Source organism: Cryptotermes secundus, unplaced genomic scaffold (assembly GCF_002891405.2).
Source record: "Cryptotermes secundus unplaced genomic scaffold, Csec_1.0 scaffold395, whole genome shotgun sequence".
Classification (NCBI taxonomy): domain Eukaryota; kingdom Metazoa; phylum Arthropoda; class Insecta; order Blattodea; family Kalotermitidae; genus Cryptotermes; species Cryptotermes secundus.
The window spans coordinates 4,821-17,190 of NW_019742967.1; the positions used below are offsets into that span (position 1 = coordinate 4,821).

The 12,370-nt window shown below is 45.2% G+C and overlaps 1 long non-coding RNA gene across 3 annotated transcripts; it reads right to left on the reverse strand.

Annotated features, from left to right (window-relative positions):
- Positions 1-629: 629 nt before the first annotated feature.
- Positions 630-6,236, reverse strand: LOC111873524. 3 transcript variants are annotated; one of them, XR_002844395.2, is made up of 3 exons: positions 5,864-6,236; positions 936-1,026; positions 630-839 (listed from the first exon to the last, which is right to left on the reverse strand). It is a non-coding gene; the product is annotated as an uncharacterized LOC111873524 (long non-coding RNA). The 3 variants fall into 3 exon arrangements; XR_002844394.2 differs by having other exon boundaries at positions 936-1,190; XR_004514008.1 differs by having other exon boundaries at positions 5,824-6,236.
- Between the last annotated feature and the right edge of the window lie 6,134 nt (positions 6,237-12,370).

Sequence of the window (12,370 nt, forward strand, 5' to 3'; positions counted from 1 at the left end):
TCATTGCAAATTATCACTTTCATCGGACTGGCCGCTTCCCGGGAAGAAAGGAATTCCACATGACCGTGTAGACCTGTGCCGTATGTGCGATACGTACACTTGACAAAGACGAAGCGAGACAAACCCATCGTTACATGAGGGCTATGACCGCAAGGGTTTTTTTACAAAAAAAATCAACCAAGACGAGCTGATTGACGGCAAACCGTCAGTCGTAAAATAAATTTTACCCTGAGTGCGGGAGGAAAGGGTCAGTGGGTGAGTGAGTGAGTGAGTGAGTGAGTGAGTGAGTGAGTGAGTGAGTGAGTGAGTGAGTGAGTGAGTGAGTGACTGTTCGGGTCACCCCCTGTAGAAGGGGAGTTTCCTGTATCTGTCGGATCCCTCCTCTAGTCGAAGAGGGGGCCTGTGAATTTGAATTTTCACTGTTAGAAGCCGTTACCAAGGAGCGGCTGGTGAAGACACTGCGGGCTGGTAAAGACTGTGGTGAATTGTAAAGTGTGGAGATGGGCGGTCGCGTGTATAAGTGATCAATAAATCCAATACCCGATCCATAACCCCGCGAGAGTCACACAAACACGTGACAGTACAGTACCCTACAGAACAGTTCAAGGGAAATCCACACTCACCTCATGTTCTTCGCGAGTTCAATGCTGATGTTTGCTAATACGTCGAGTTGAGGCACGCGGCACCAGTGATCAGGCCTCGCTGCCATGAACAGTTGATTGTAGGCGTGAAACCCGCAGGGCAGTACCCCGGGGAGAAGGACAAACCAGAGAAGCAGCTGCTGGTACGAGCCGAACTCCCCTACGTCGGGCAAGATCGCGTCCAAATCCATACCGATCCTGAAACCACGGAGCACAACAGACATTTGTAACTTTCGCATTTAAATATGTGACAGACAATAAATAAGCAATTCTAATAAACACGAAAAGACTCACCTGCTTCTTATTCCAGCAGAATATTGTTCTTGTTCACTAAATTCACACCCGAGTCTCGTATCTACGCAACCGCGAACGTGTTCCGACGCAGCTGCAACCCGCAAAACACATATACCGTCTGCTTTAAACGTTTCCCTATGATTCCCAAAACAGCATTACCGATCGGCGTTTCTAATGGAGACGAGTTATGTTCTCTGTGAGGTGCGAACTGAGTTCCTTTATATATTATGTAAGAGATAATTAGACCTCAGAAATCTGTGAACACGCATAAGAAACCAAGGGATGTACTCTGCAATGAAGTGTAGAGATAAGATGAGTACCCAAGGAGACATGAAGATGCATAAGGCCATAAAGAGGAACCGGGAAGAAGAGATGGAAAGAAAAATGGCAGTAAACGTAAAAGCCATTAAAAGAAAAAACACAGTCTGTATATTTAGGCCTATGAACATACGCGATGTGATGTGATACAAACAACAAAATAAGATTGTTCGCATCTTCTGACAGGCACGCAAAGCAGGAGAAGCTATCGCGCTGGACCCGGTATTGATGTCTCATGAGAAGGAAGAGAAGTTTCCTGTAATGTCCAGTCTAGATAACGGGAACCAGCTGGTAGCTGAGGCCGAGTCCAGTGTGGAGGCGGGGTCAAACACCTCCACCGTAGCCAAGCGAGTTGTAGGAGGCGAAGAAAAGGAAACCTGGTGCCTGGGGGTATAACAGGGCCAACCTGTTCCTGGGGATACGAGTACGGGGACCTGGCCCTCCAGGTTGGGGGAGTCTCGAATCTGAGACAGTAAAATATGGTCATGAGTCCCGCGGGAGTCGTACCTGAGATTGACTGCGCTGGCGAGGACCAGCAGTTATTTTAAACGACAGACCCATCTTGTCGCCAAAGAAGATGTTAAATAAGGACTACGAACGCAAGTGTTCAGTTGGACTGATTTCATTGCACCAGTTCTCTTCTTTATAACAGCTCGACACGGACCGCGTAGACAACACCGTCCATTCTCGTATGCTAACAGTTTCCGCGCGAACCTGTTTACCGAGCCGTTGCCAGAAACGAGCCTGGTATATCCGCTCATCTGGCCACCGTTACATAGTAACGGTAACACACGCTTGAACCTTGTGGGTCAGTCCTTAGGGCTAATTTTCCTATTTAGGAGGTCCGGTGTTTGAACCTCGGCTTCAACACAGTGTATCCCGTCAGGTTGCTAGTGCCCTTTACCAGCCTCCCCACACGAATTTTGCGGCACAATTTCTAAGAGGCCAGGATCGGTGCCTTCCAAATCCTTACTTCCTCGTCATTCTTGAATCACATTCAACCTCACCCATGATACGTACCCTCTGCGGTCGAAACGGCGTCGTTAAACACCTAAGAATCCATATGAGTAACTATCTACCAAACTACACGGCGTCACGTCCCAGAACACCGCAATGTACACTTACGAATCTGTGAGTACTTAGCTACAGAGATACACGCGTTACATCTCAGGCTACGGTAAACTCACTCATGGAGCTGAGCCCTTCTTGAGGAGCCGCCAATTCTGCAGCTACTCAAGAATTTCCCAGCATTTTATGGAACCCGAAGGTTCATTACCATGTTCACAAGAGCCCTTCACTGGTCCCTATCCTGAGCCAGATCAATCCAATCCATACCATCGCCTCCTATCTCTCTAAGATCCATTTTAATATTGTCCACCCACCTACGCCTTGGTCTTCCCAGTGGTTTCTTTCCTTCTGGCTTTCCCACCAATATCCTACATGCATTCCTCATCTCCCCATTCAGGCTACGGCCAACTTAGCCTATATAATTGCACGGCAGAAACACGGCCGGTGGCCACAGGCCTGCTTCACATGTTCCCCTGTGACATTGGCTTCCCATTTTGAAGCCACTTACGGTTCGAGTGGACATTTCGTCACAGAGAAGCCTCCAGTAATACTAGGACAGATGGGCTCTGATTTTGTGGGCTATCAGGGGAACGGAAATTGGAAACCCAAACGGCGCTATATTAAGCAAATAAGACTGGGGAAATCGTAGTATACTGCATACTTTACAAATACTGACAATCCTAGCTTTCGTATATCGAAATTTCGCTAGTACGAAATGTTATAATGAACCGTATATACCCTCGGATTGGTTTGTCGTCGGAAAGCAAACTCGCTCCTCCGAAACGCCTTTCGAACAAAAACGAAAATATGCGACTGGAAACGGAAATACGTCACCACGGAATCAGTTCGCCTTACTGTCTCCTCTGGTTGAATCTTGTGTAAGAGTTTGCTGTATTTTAACGTTCTATACCATAATTCGGTTTGCAAAGGTTACATCAGAATCTGATATGTTTCTGTTGCCTTTACGTCTCGACTTTTATTTGTTTTTGCCCTTCAGGAACGTAGCCACTAACTACAACACTGCGTCTATGGGAATATATTGATTTTCGTTATGAAATTTCTCTTTACGAAAACTCTCCATTAACGCAATATTCCTTAAGAGTGTGAATTGTATGGTCGTAGGTTGCTCATGACCCGCGATAATCGTTTGTTGAGGCTATGATCCCACTGTTGCTTAGATACCACAAGCAACAATAGAACCAGAACAATTATTGCCTTGTATTCGGCTAAGTGTTCACCATAACGAGAAAGGTTCCAAATAAAATTTGTGGTCCTTGATCAGATCCTCGTCTTATGCGACATATACACTTCTCTGAGAGTAAACCAATTTTGCGAAAATCGGTTTAGTTTGAGCTTCACGCACGCAATACCGAAACGGTATTTAAAAAAATACATAATTCCATTTATGACATTCGGTGTACAAGCCGTAGTACCCAATTTACAATAGAAATCATTAATCTCACGGGTTCGATTCCCGAGGTGGTCATTAGATTTTCAACTGACCTAATTCTTCCAGCCGCGCTATGACCCTGGGGTCGACTCAACCTCTTAACAGAAATGAGCACCACGAATCTTCCTGGGGTAAAGGCCTGCCTGCCGGCCGGCCGGCGCGTAAAGCTGACAACCTCACGTGAGCCGACGGCCTAGAATATGTGGGAGCCTCGATGCCTCACAACCCTATGGGCTTTCACGGCCTGTTACAGGGGTAGCTTTACCTTTTTTTACCATTGAATCATTTCGGAAATAAGCAGGCAGAAGCCATGTCTCCAGTTCGTGTAACTTCTACAAGGACACACCTTGCATGTACCGAATATATGCTTGGAAATACTTCAAGGGCTAGTCAAAGTACTGGCGTGGCCTCCCTGCCCTTCTGGGCGAAAATGCGATAATGCACTTCTCCGGTTCTCCACACATGTGCATGTGTTTACATGCACGTGTGAGATTTCAGAACGTGTTCTGTGCCAAGTCACATGTGAACTGCAGCTGATTCCCAAACTTCAACCCCAGTTTTCTGAAGATCGGTGTGATGGACGCAGTAACCCAAATGCTCAGGTGACAATACGTGTTGTCAATGTCTTTCGATACATCGATTCAAATTATAAACACCTCGCATAGAACATGCCTTTGAAATCTCATGTTGACCGCAATTTTGTTCCCGCAACGGCAGCAAAAGTCAATGCCAAAAAGAAACTGATAAGAAAAATTATAAAATTTTCATCTGTGCATTATGTCGCCTCTCTTTACGTATAATAGGGACAGCGACAATATTTTCCTTATCACAGAGGATAACACAGCGGTAACTTGGATACTCACAAGATCAAACGTATCTTCATAGCAAATATTTAACTGCGTACATGTCAGTAGCTAACAAACGGGTTATCACAGAAGTCCATGGTACAGGGTCAGACTGACGAACACCTGGTACTTACGTAAGTTATCAATGAATATCCTACAGTCAAATGGGTCTGAAAATTCAGTGCCATGCTCACAAAAGCCTACCAATAGGCCATATCCTGAACCAGTTGAATTACACCCACAGATCTTACATCTTATTTATTCAATGTAAATTTTAATATTATCCTGCCATCTACCTACAGATCTCCTTCATCCGGATGATTTTACGGTTTAGCCTAAGACGTCAGTATCTCAGGTGTCATGGCGTCGGATGGCGAGTTGATTAGTTGATAAAGAATTGGAAAAAAAAAACTTTGAAGAAAGCGGTCGTGGCCTATTAGGAATACTGTCCTGGCATTAGCTCGCAAGGGCTGAGGAAATACAGGAAAATTCTCAGTCTTTACAACCGGTGCCCCGGTCGGTATTCGAACCGAGCACATGCAGAATGTAAACTCTAGAGCTCTACCTCTAAACACATCTGCTTGATCTTTTCTTTGAGGGCCAGTGGTCAAAATTATGTATTTTACAAATTACAAATAAGTTTCCTTTATTTGAACACCCAAATAATGTTCGGTGGTGAGTGAAGCCTCGCTACGTCCTTGGTTAAAACATTTTCTCGGCACTCACTCTTGAAAACATTTTGTAATTAAATAATTATGGTCACTTTAGATTTTTTCGTAACTTTAAACAATAATCAGCGAAGTGTACGCACCTTTATATTAGGTTAATTAGTGTACACAGATAAAACACGGTTGATAAGCCCTCATAAACGTATTCATATCATGATATAAAATCCATTACATTGTAACACATAAATAATCACTAAATGAACATATGATTACAGCACTGGCTTAACCTGCGGTTTAGGTGCGTGAGCCCGTCTAGACTGTAAAAGAATTAACAAATATAATTAACTTTTTAAGCAACAAAATATACCAATGTAACAGAGTTCAGGGAAATTCTTCCGAAACATATGACTAAATTATTTTACACATATTCCCAATAAACATCGAATAGAACATGGACCGAGTGGCGCGGCTTCGTATTCAGAAAATCGCATGTTCAAATCTCAGCCCAGACACAGATTATTTTAGATTAAGTTTCTCACGGTTTTCCGTTGTTCCTCCTGGCAAATGCCTGCATATTACCTCAAATTAGGCCACTAACATATCTGCAATACCGTTCTAATTCATGCATTCACTACTCAGACTTATAATTAACGGCGTCATCAAATAAACGATAAAAAATAAAATTTTGAGTGAAGTAGACCAAGCGGTACCCCAGTGGGTTACGGTTCTGTTCAATCCCCTGCCACATTCAGCACAGTGTGACGTATGAAGAGACAGGCCGCACCGCGCGCGGGGTAGCACACCACTGCACCCGGGACGTCCGCCCCGCAACGCTTTCAGTCACACACTGAACAAACTGAACTGAGCACACCGCCTTCACAGATCGGTTCGTGCGCCGCAGGGGCTACGCAGGTGTCCGTCGCTTCGAACCCGGTCTTTCCCAGCAGATGTCAAATGGGTCCAAGTGATACTGCACTGATCACTAGCCCCTCCAGACTATACGGCGCAAATCGGTGTTACTGCAGAAATGTTTGCAGAGCTCTGAGTCCAGTAAGCCCTTCTTGAGAAGCCAACTTCTGCTCAGCACTATTTCAAGATTTCAGTGGAAACCGAATGTTCATTGCTCTGTTCACAAGATCCCATCGCCGCACCCTGTCCGGATCAATTAAATCCAGCCAACATCCTTATAATATATTTCAGATGCATTTTAATATTATCCCCAAGTTTATGCCTAGGTGTACCGGGATTTGCCGCAAATTATAAATACGGAAGAAGTTATAAGAATCGTCCCTTTGTCACGTATTACTCAACAGATGTCACTGGTTCATGGTCTCGCGTGCAACGCGCCCTCCTAAACCTCTTTTTTATTGCTAGTGGGGTGGGACTAAGTCCCTTGTACTGCGGTCACTTCTGGCCTATTGTACCAGCCCCAGATGATAGGTGAGGGTGATTGTGGAGCAATTGGTGGAATGAAGATTGGCAGGGGAAACCGAAGTACTCGGAGAAACCTGCCCCAGCGCCACTTTCTTTTCCATTGGCGCCACAGCCCCAGTGGGCCTAGGCCTACCTCCATGAAACTCTCCGCTTCACTTCGGTTTACTAGATCTTAGACATTCGGTAGGACTCCTTGGGCGGGTGATCAGCTCGTCGCAAGGCCTCTGCCTGCACTCAAGCACAGAAAGACGCACACACACAAACTAAACATCCATGCGCTGAGTGGGATTCGAACCCACGATTCCGGTTTCCAAGCGAGCGAAGACAGTACACACCTTAGACCGCTCGGCTACCGTGACCGGCCCCAGCGCTACTTTGTCCACCAGAAATCTCACTTGACCAGACCCGGGATCGAACCCGGGCCGCCGCGGTGGGAAGCCAGCGACTAACCGCTTGAGCTATGGCGCGGCCCCTCCTAAACCTTACTCGAAAGTTTCTTACAAACACAATCCGTCATTTCAGCCTCATTTAAAAGCTTCTATACACTGCACTACATGTTTCGACCGACATTGGTCATCATCAGGGGTTTAAAATCTGTTGCTGGGAACTGCTGTGCTTCCGTTTTGTGATTCTAATATTCGGTGTGTAGCCCCTGAATTGCTCGGTGCTGGGCGTCTCTTCCTGTTGTGTTGTGTGTCTGCGCTACGAGTATTTGTCGCGGTTCGGTTATTGCGGAATTAAAATGAAAATGTTTTAAAGGAAACAGCTTTAATTTATCCAAGATAGTGTGACATGTAGACCCATTTCTAGGTAACGCCCGAAATACGCGCATTCAACAAGAGAAAACGTATTGAAAAAAGTGTTTTTATGTAGTCCGTGCCATGCCCAGTGCTAGGCAACGGGCCAATGAACATGCATTCCGACAACAGAAGATATGTTTTCTACGTTGTCCGCAACATATCCAGTGCTGCATAACGGGCTAATAAACACGCGTTCTGACAAGTGACATGTGTTTTCCATGAGGTCCGACCCGAGTCTATATAACGAGAGGCGAACAATAATTGGAAGTTCAGTTCAGTAACTGAGCTGAGTGTTCAGCTGCAGGAGTACAGAAGAGTACAAGGAGTACAACGGTGTACGAGAAGGAGAATGGGGCGTGTCCTAGTCTAGCGGTGGCGCTATAACTTACTGTGATTACGAGAGATTATAAAGATGTCAACAAATCCAATCCTACAATCTAAAAACCAGTCATTATTAGTCACGGAACAAAGTGCCGACATGTTGGCCAACATCTTCACTGTATATCGTATGAATGAAAACCGATCCTTAGGAATACAGGACACCTTAGGTTTCCAAACACGTGCCTCATTCTTCCCAACCGTTTTCCTATTGACATAATAATTACTTGTTGAATGGGACGTCCTATCTCCGTGTTACGAAGGAAAAAGAGCATAAAGAAGTTATCTGCCGAAGCTCAGTGAAACGTAAATGATAAACACGGGTTGCCAGCCTGAAGCGACGGGTATGCATGCATAAAAATAGGACAAACTAACGACATCCTAACCATTCACACGCTCTGCAGTTGCCTGCACACCATTTCTTTGCTTTCTTGTCTCCGATAAATTTATTCATATAATAAATTTTACAACAAATCCTGGCAAGAACTTTTCGTCTACTGTCATTTGATACGATGCGGGCCGCATAGAAAACGATGCGTCCAACAGTTATTCTATCGTTGTGTGTGTATTCGTTGCCGCAGTAACTTCTTTTACCTAGCCGTTGCCTAGCAAAGATATGATGGGTACATACACAGGCGCACAGACTGATGGGAGGAATTTATGAAGTACGCCATTGAGATGGGCTCAGGTATCATGATATACGTTACATAAAGACAGGTTTAGGCATTCAAAAGTTAATGGGGGGGGGATTCACAGACAGAGTAGATATTGCATAAGCTTATTTTATGAAATTAGGCTCCTAAAAATGCATCCTACCGCGGACCTAACAGAGAACACAGAAAGATATCATGAAATTTATTCCGTACTCCTACCAGTCTGTACGGTACTCACGGCTGTGAATCTGCAAGTGCTGTAGAGTTTCTGGGTCATATTCTAATTCGCACTGAACATTTTTATTTTCAGTTACACGAATAAAATTTAGTTTCATAATTTGAGTGCCATAACTTCTTCAGGGCTTTAACAGTTGTATATTTGTCATACTGAGAAGTGAAAGCAATGGCACCCCGGGCGAAGAACCGGTACTCCTCCTAATCTTACTTACTTACTTACTTACTCATGGAGCTAAGCCCTTCTGGAGGAGCCGCCAATTCTGCAGCTACTCAAGAATTTCCCAGCATTTTATGGAACCCGACGGTTCATTACCGTGTTCACAAGAGCCCTTCACTGGTCCCTATCCTGAGCCAGATCAATCCAATCCATACCATCCCATCCTATCCCTCTAAGATCCATTTTATTATTGCCCACCCACTTACGCCTTGGTCTTCCCAATGGTCTCTTTCCTTCTGGCTTTCCCACCAATATCCTGTATGCATTCCTCTTCTCCCCATTCTTGCCCACGTCATCCTCCTTGATTTGATCATTCTAAGAGTTTCCATAATACTGTCACGTGTGGGGTTAGGAGAGTAGAGCTTAAGGCGGGTTGGGCGGGGTTGCGTTTGTTTGTTTCCGCTATCGTCGGCACGTGTTCGTTTTTATTCGAATGAGAATCCGACCCGAACGGATGCCCTTCTTTGTACAAGTTCGTATGAACGAAATTTCGTAATCGAAATCCTTGTAAAGCGAGGAGTAGCTGCACCGTCCAGGCATCTGTCTTGGGAAACTGAGGAAATACGCAAACATTTGGAAGACACGCGGTGTCCCGGCCAGTACTCGAGCCGATGACCTCCAGATGCTGAGAAGTTACCGTTTCGACAGCGAGCCAGGCCGGTACAGTCTGACGGGCGCACGGAGCCTGACGTCGCGGTGCTGACAACGAAATCCTTTCCGTATTTATCCTCTCCCTTGGTACACAAGAGCGTCGAAATATATCCGATTGCTTGTCGACTGCACTCAGATAGACTCGATGTACAGGTCACATTGGCTCAAGTGTTTCGCGCAAGTGCTTTTGTGTTCTGCTTTCCTCTTCCACGGAAATGTAAACTATACAGGGGTGTACACTGCACATGGCTACCAACCCAACAACAAAAACTCAAGCACATAAAAAGGTAAAGTTATCCCTATAACAGACCATGTAGGCCGTAGTGTTGTGAGACGTCGAAGTTCCCACAGTTTCTAGACAATCAGGTCACAGATAGTGGCGAGGTTGTCAGCCTTAAGCGCCGGCTGCCCTTTACCTTAGGAATGTTCCTGGTACTCATTTCTGTCAGAGGGTGAGTCGACCCGAGGGCCATAGTGTGGCTGGGAGGATTAAGTCAATTGAAAAAATCCACCTGATCGGGACTAGAACCCGCGACCATCCAGGTTATAGCATAGTGCTTCAACCAACTATGGGAACCAAGCATAAAAGCTGTAGGATTAAAATATTCTGAATGAAGCTATGAAATGAAATGATGGAGAATTACTGGCAATGAGATTCTTACGCATTGCTTTACGACACCGGTAGTAACTGCACAGACTGTACAGCGCGGAATTGTGGGATGCTTGGCGAATAATGGATCGGAAAGAATTTGGAAGGAAACGATCATGCCCTGATTAAGGTACTATCCCAGCATTTGCCCGAAGGAACTGAGCAAAACGAAGGAAAACCTCAGGCAAGATAGTGGATTTTTTGGCCGAGATTCGAACCGAACATCTCCTAAATACAAGTCCGGAGAGTTACCGCTGAGCTAATCAGGTCAGTGGATCTGCTGGGATCTCTTCGTTTAGAGAGAGAAGGAAACAGACAACAGCGAGAATACACAGCAGGTGGCCGGCTCGATACCGCAGTTTCGTACGTGGAGGTTACCCAGGGTCTGAGCAGTGCTCATTCGCCTGTCCTGCTTGAGAAGCCGACAGTAACTCAGCTGCTACATAAATTACTCATTCTTTTTTGGAAATGGAATGTTCATTCCCGTGATCATAACAGCCCATAACTGAACCCTCCCTGAGCCGTCTGAATGCATCCCACACTCTTACATGCTATTTCAGTAATATCCATTTTAATATTATTCTATCAATGCCTATGTTTTTGAAGTGTTATCTTCAGAGTTTTCGACTCAAGTTTTGAATGCATGTCTTGTCTCCCCATGCCTGCCAATGTCATTCAAACCCATAAGAGACCTATTTGACGTTTACCTGTTCATGAGAGATACACTGTTGGGTTTCTATGCCGTGTGCATATATGCAGTGTTTCCAACGTTTCCATCTTCAGGGACGAAGTGAGTAGAGTGGATTAGTGATATACAGATTTGATGTCCGATAAAGTAGTTTTCCAGGAAAATTGGAAAAGCGCTTTGGCACTAGAACTCTTATACTTGCTGACGAAAGCAGTACCCGACGGTGACGTCACTGGGACAGCAGGGTTGCGATTGTCTCTCCTTCCTGTAGCTGGACAGAACATCCGTCCCGTTTGAATGATGTTTACATGCTGGATGGAACGCTTCGTTAAAACGCGATTGAAGAACCGGGGTCGGCTTATTGGATAATTACACATACACTTAGTTAAAACTGACAGGTCAAAGGGGCGTCCTCCAATTTCTGACTTCCTATGGGCTGTGGTTGGCCAACAGAAACTGGACTTCCTATCGGCTGAGAAATTAAATTCATATTCGCTTTTTTTGCGTTGTCACGGCGGTGACTATGAATATTGTAGTCTTCTAGGATGTGACTCCGTGTATTCTAGTAGATCGTAGCTCTGTTTTGAGTCACTTTGCGCTCCTGTCAATAGCTACACTACACAGCGCTGAATGGATCAGAACTAACCTCAGTTCCTGGACGTCCACTGACTGAGGTTAGTTCTTCCTAACGGACTCCCTCTATCTCACCTGAGGACGGAGACAGACCCATCTTCAGAAACGTCGTTGGAAGTCCAAAAAGCCCAGCAATGCCAAATGTTAGATACCATCGTCAGAGGCCTTTAGAACGCACTTGGAGAGGACACATCATGCCGCCCACTTAGCTACCGTCCGTGGTTTGATGCTGGACACCCCCGCACTAGAAGATCTTCTACTGTAATTACCTTTCATTTATTCATTCATCAATGGCTCTACAGCCCTTTGTTGGACGTGGCCTCTTCTTCGGTTTCGTAACCATTTTACAGACGGTAGGACTCCTTGAATTTCAAAGAACAGGCCGTTATGATTTGATGTACATGAAGACAAAAGAACTAGGATGGAAAGAGAATCATGGGATTCAAAATGTTGGCATCGAAGACTCCCAGGGGAATAGAATAGTAGATCAGAGGAAAGTGCTGAAAATTTGGGAAAATTATATTTCAGAACTATATGATCGGCCTAATCGGCCAGAAACCTTAGAAGTTGAACCGGAAGAAGTAGATACAGACGAGAAAGGACCATATATTTTACAAAGTGAGGTGGAAAAAGCTATCAAGGAAATGAGGAAGGGAAAGGCTACAGGAGATGATGATGTACCTGGAGATGTGCTCAAGTTACTGGGAGAAGGTGGTTTGAAAACACTGACAAAACTAATGAACACC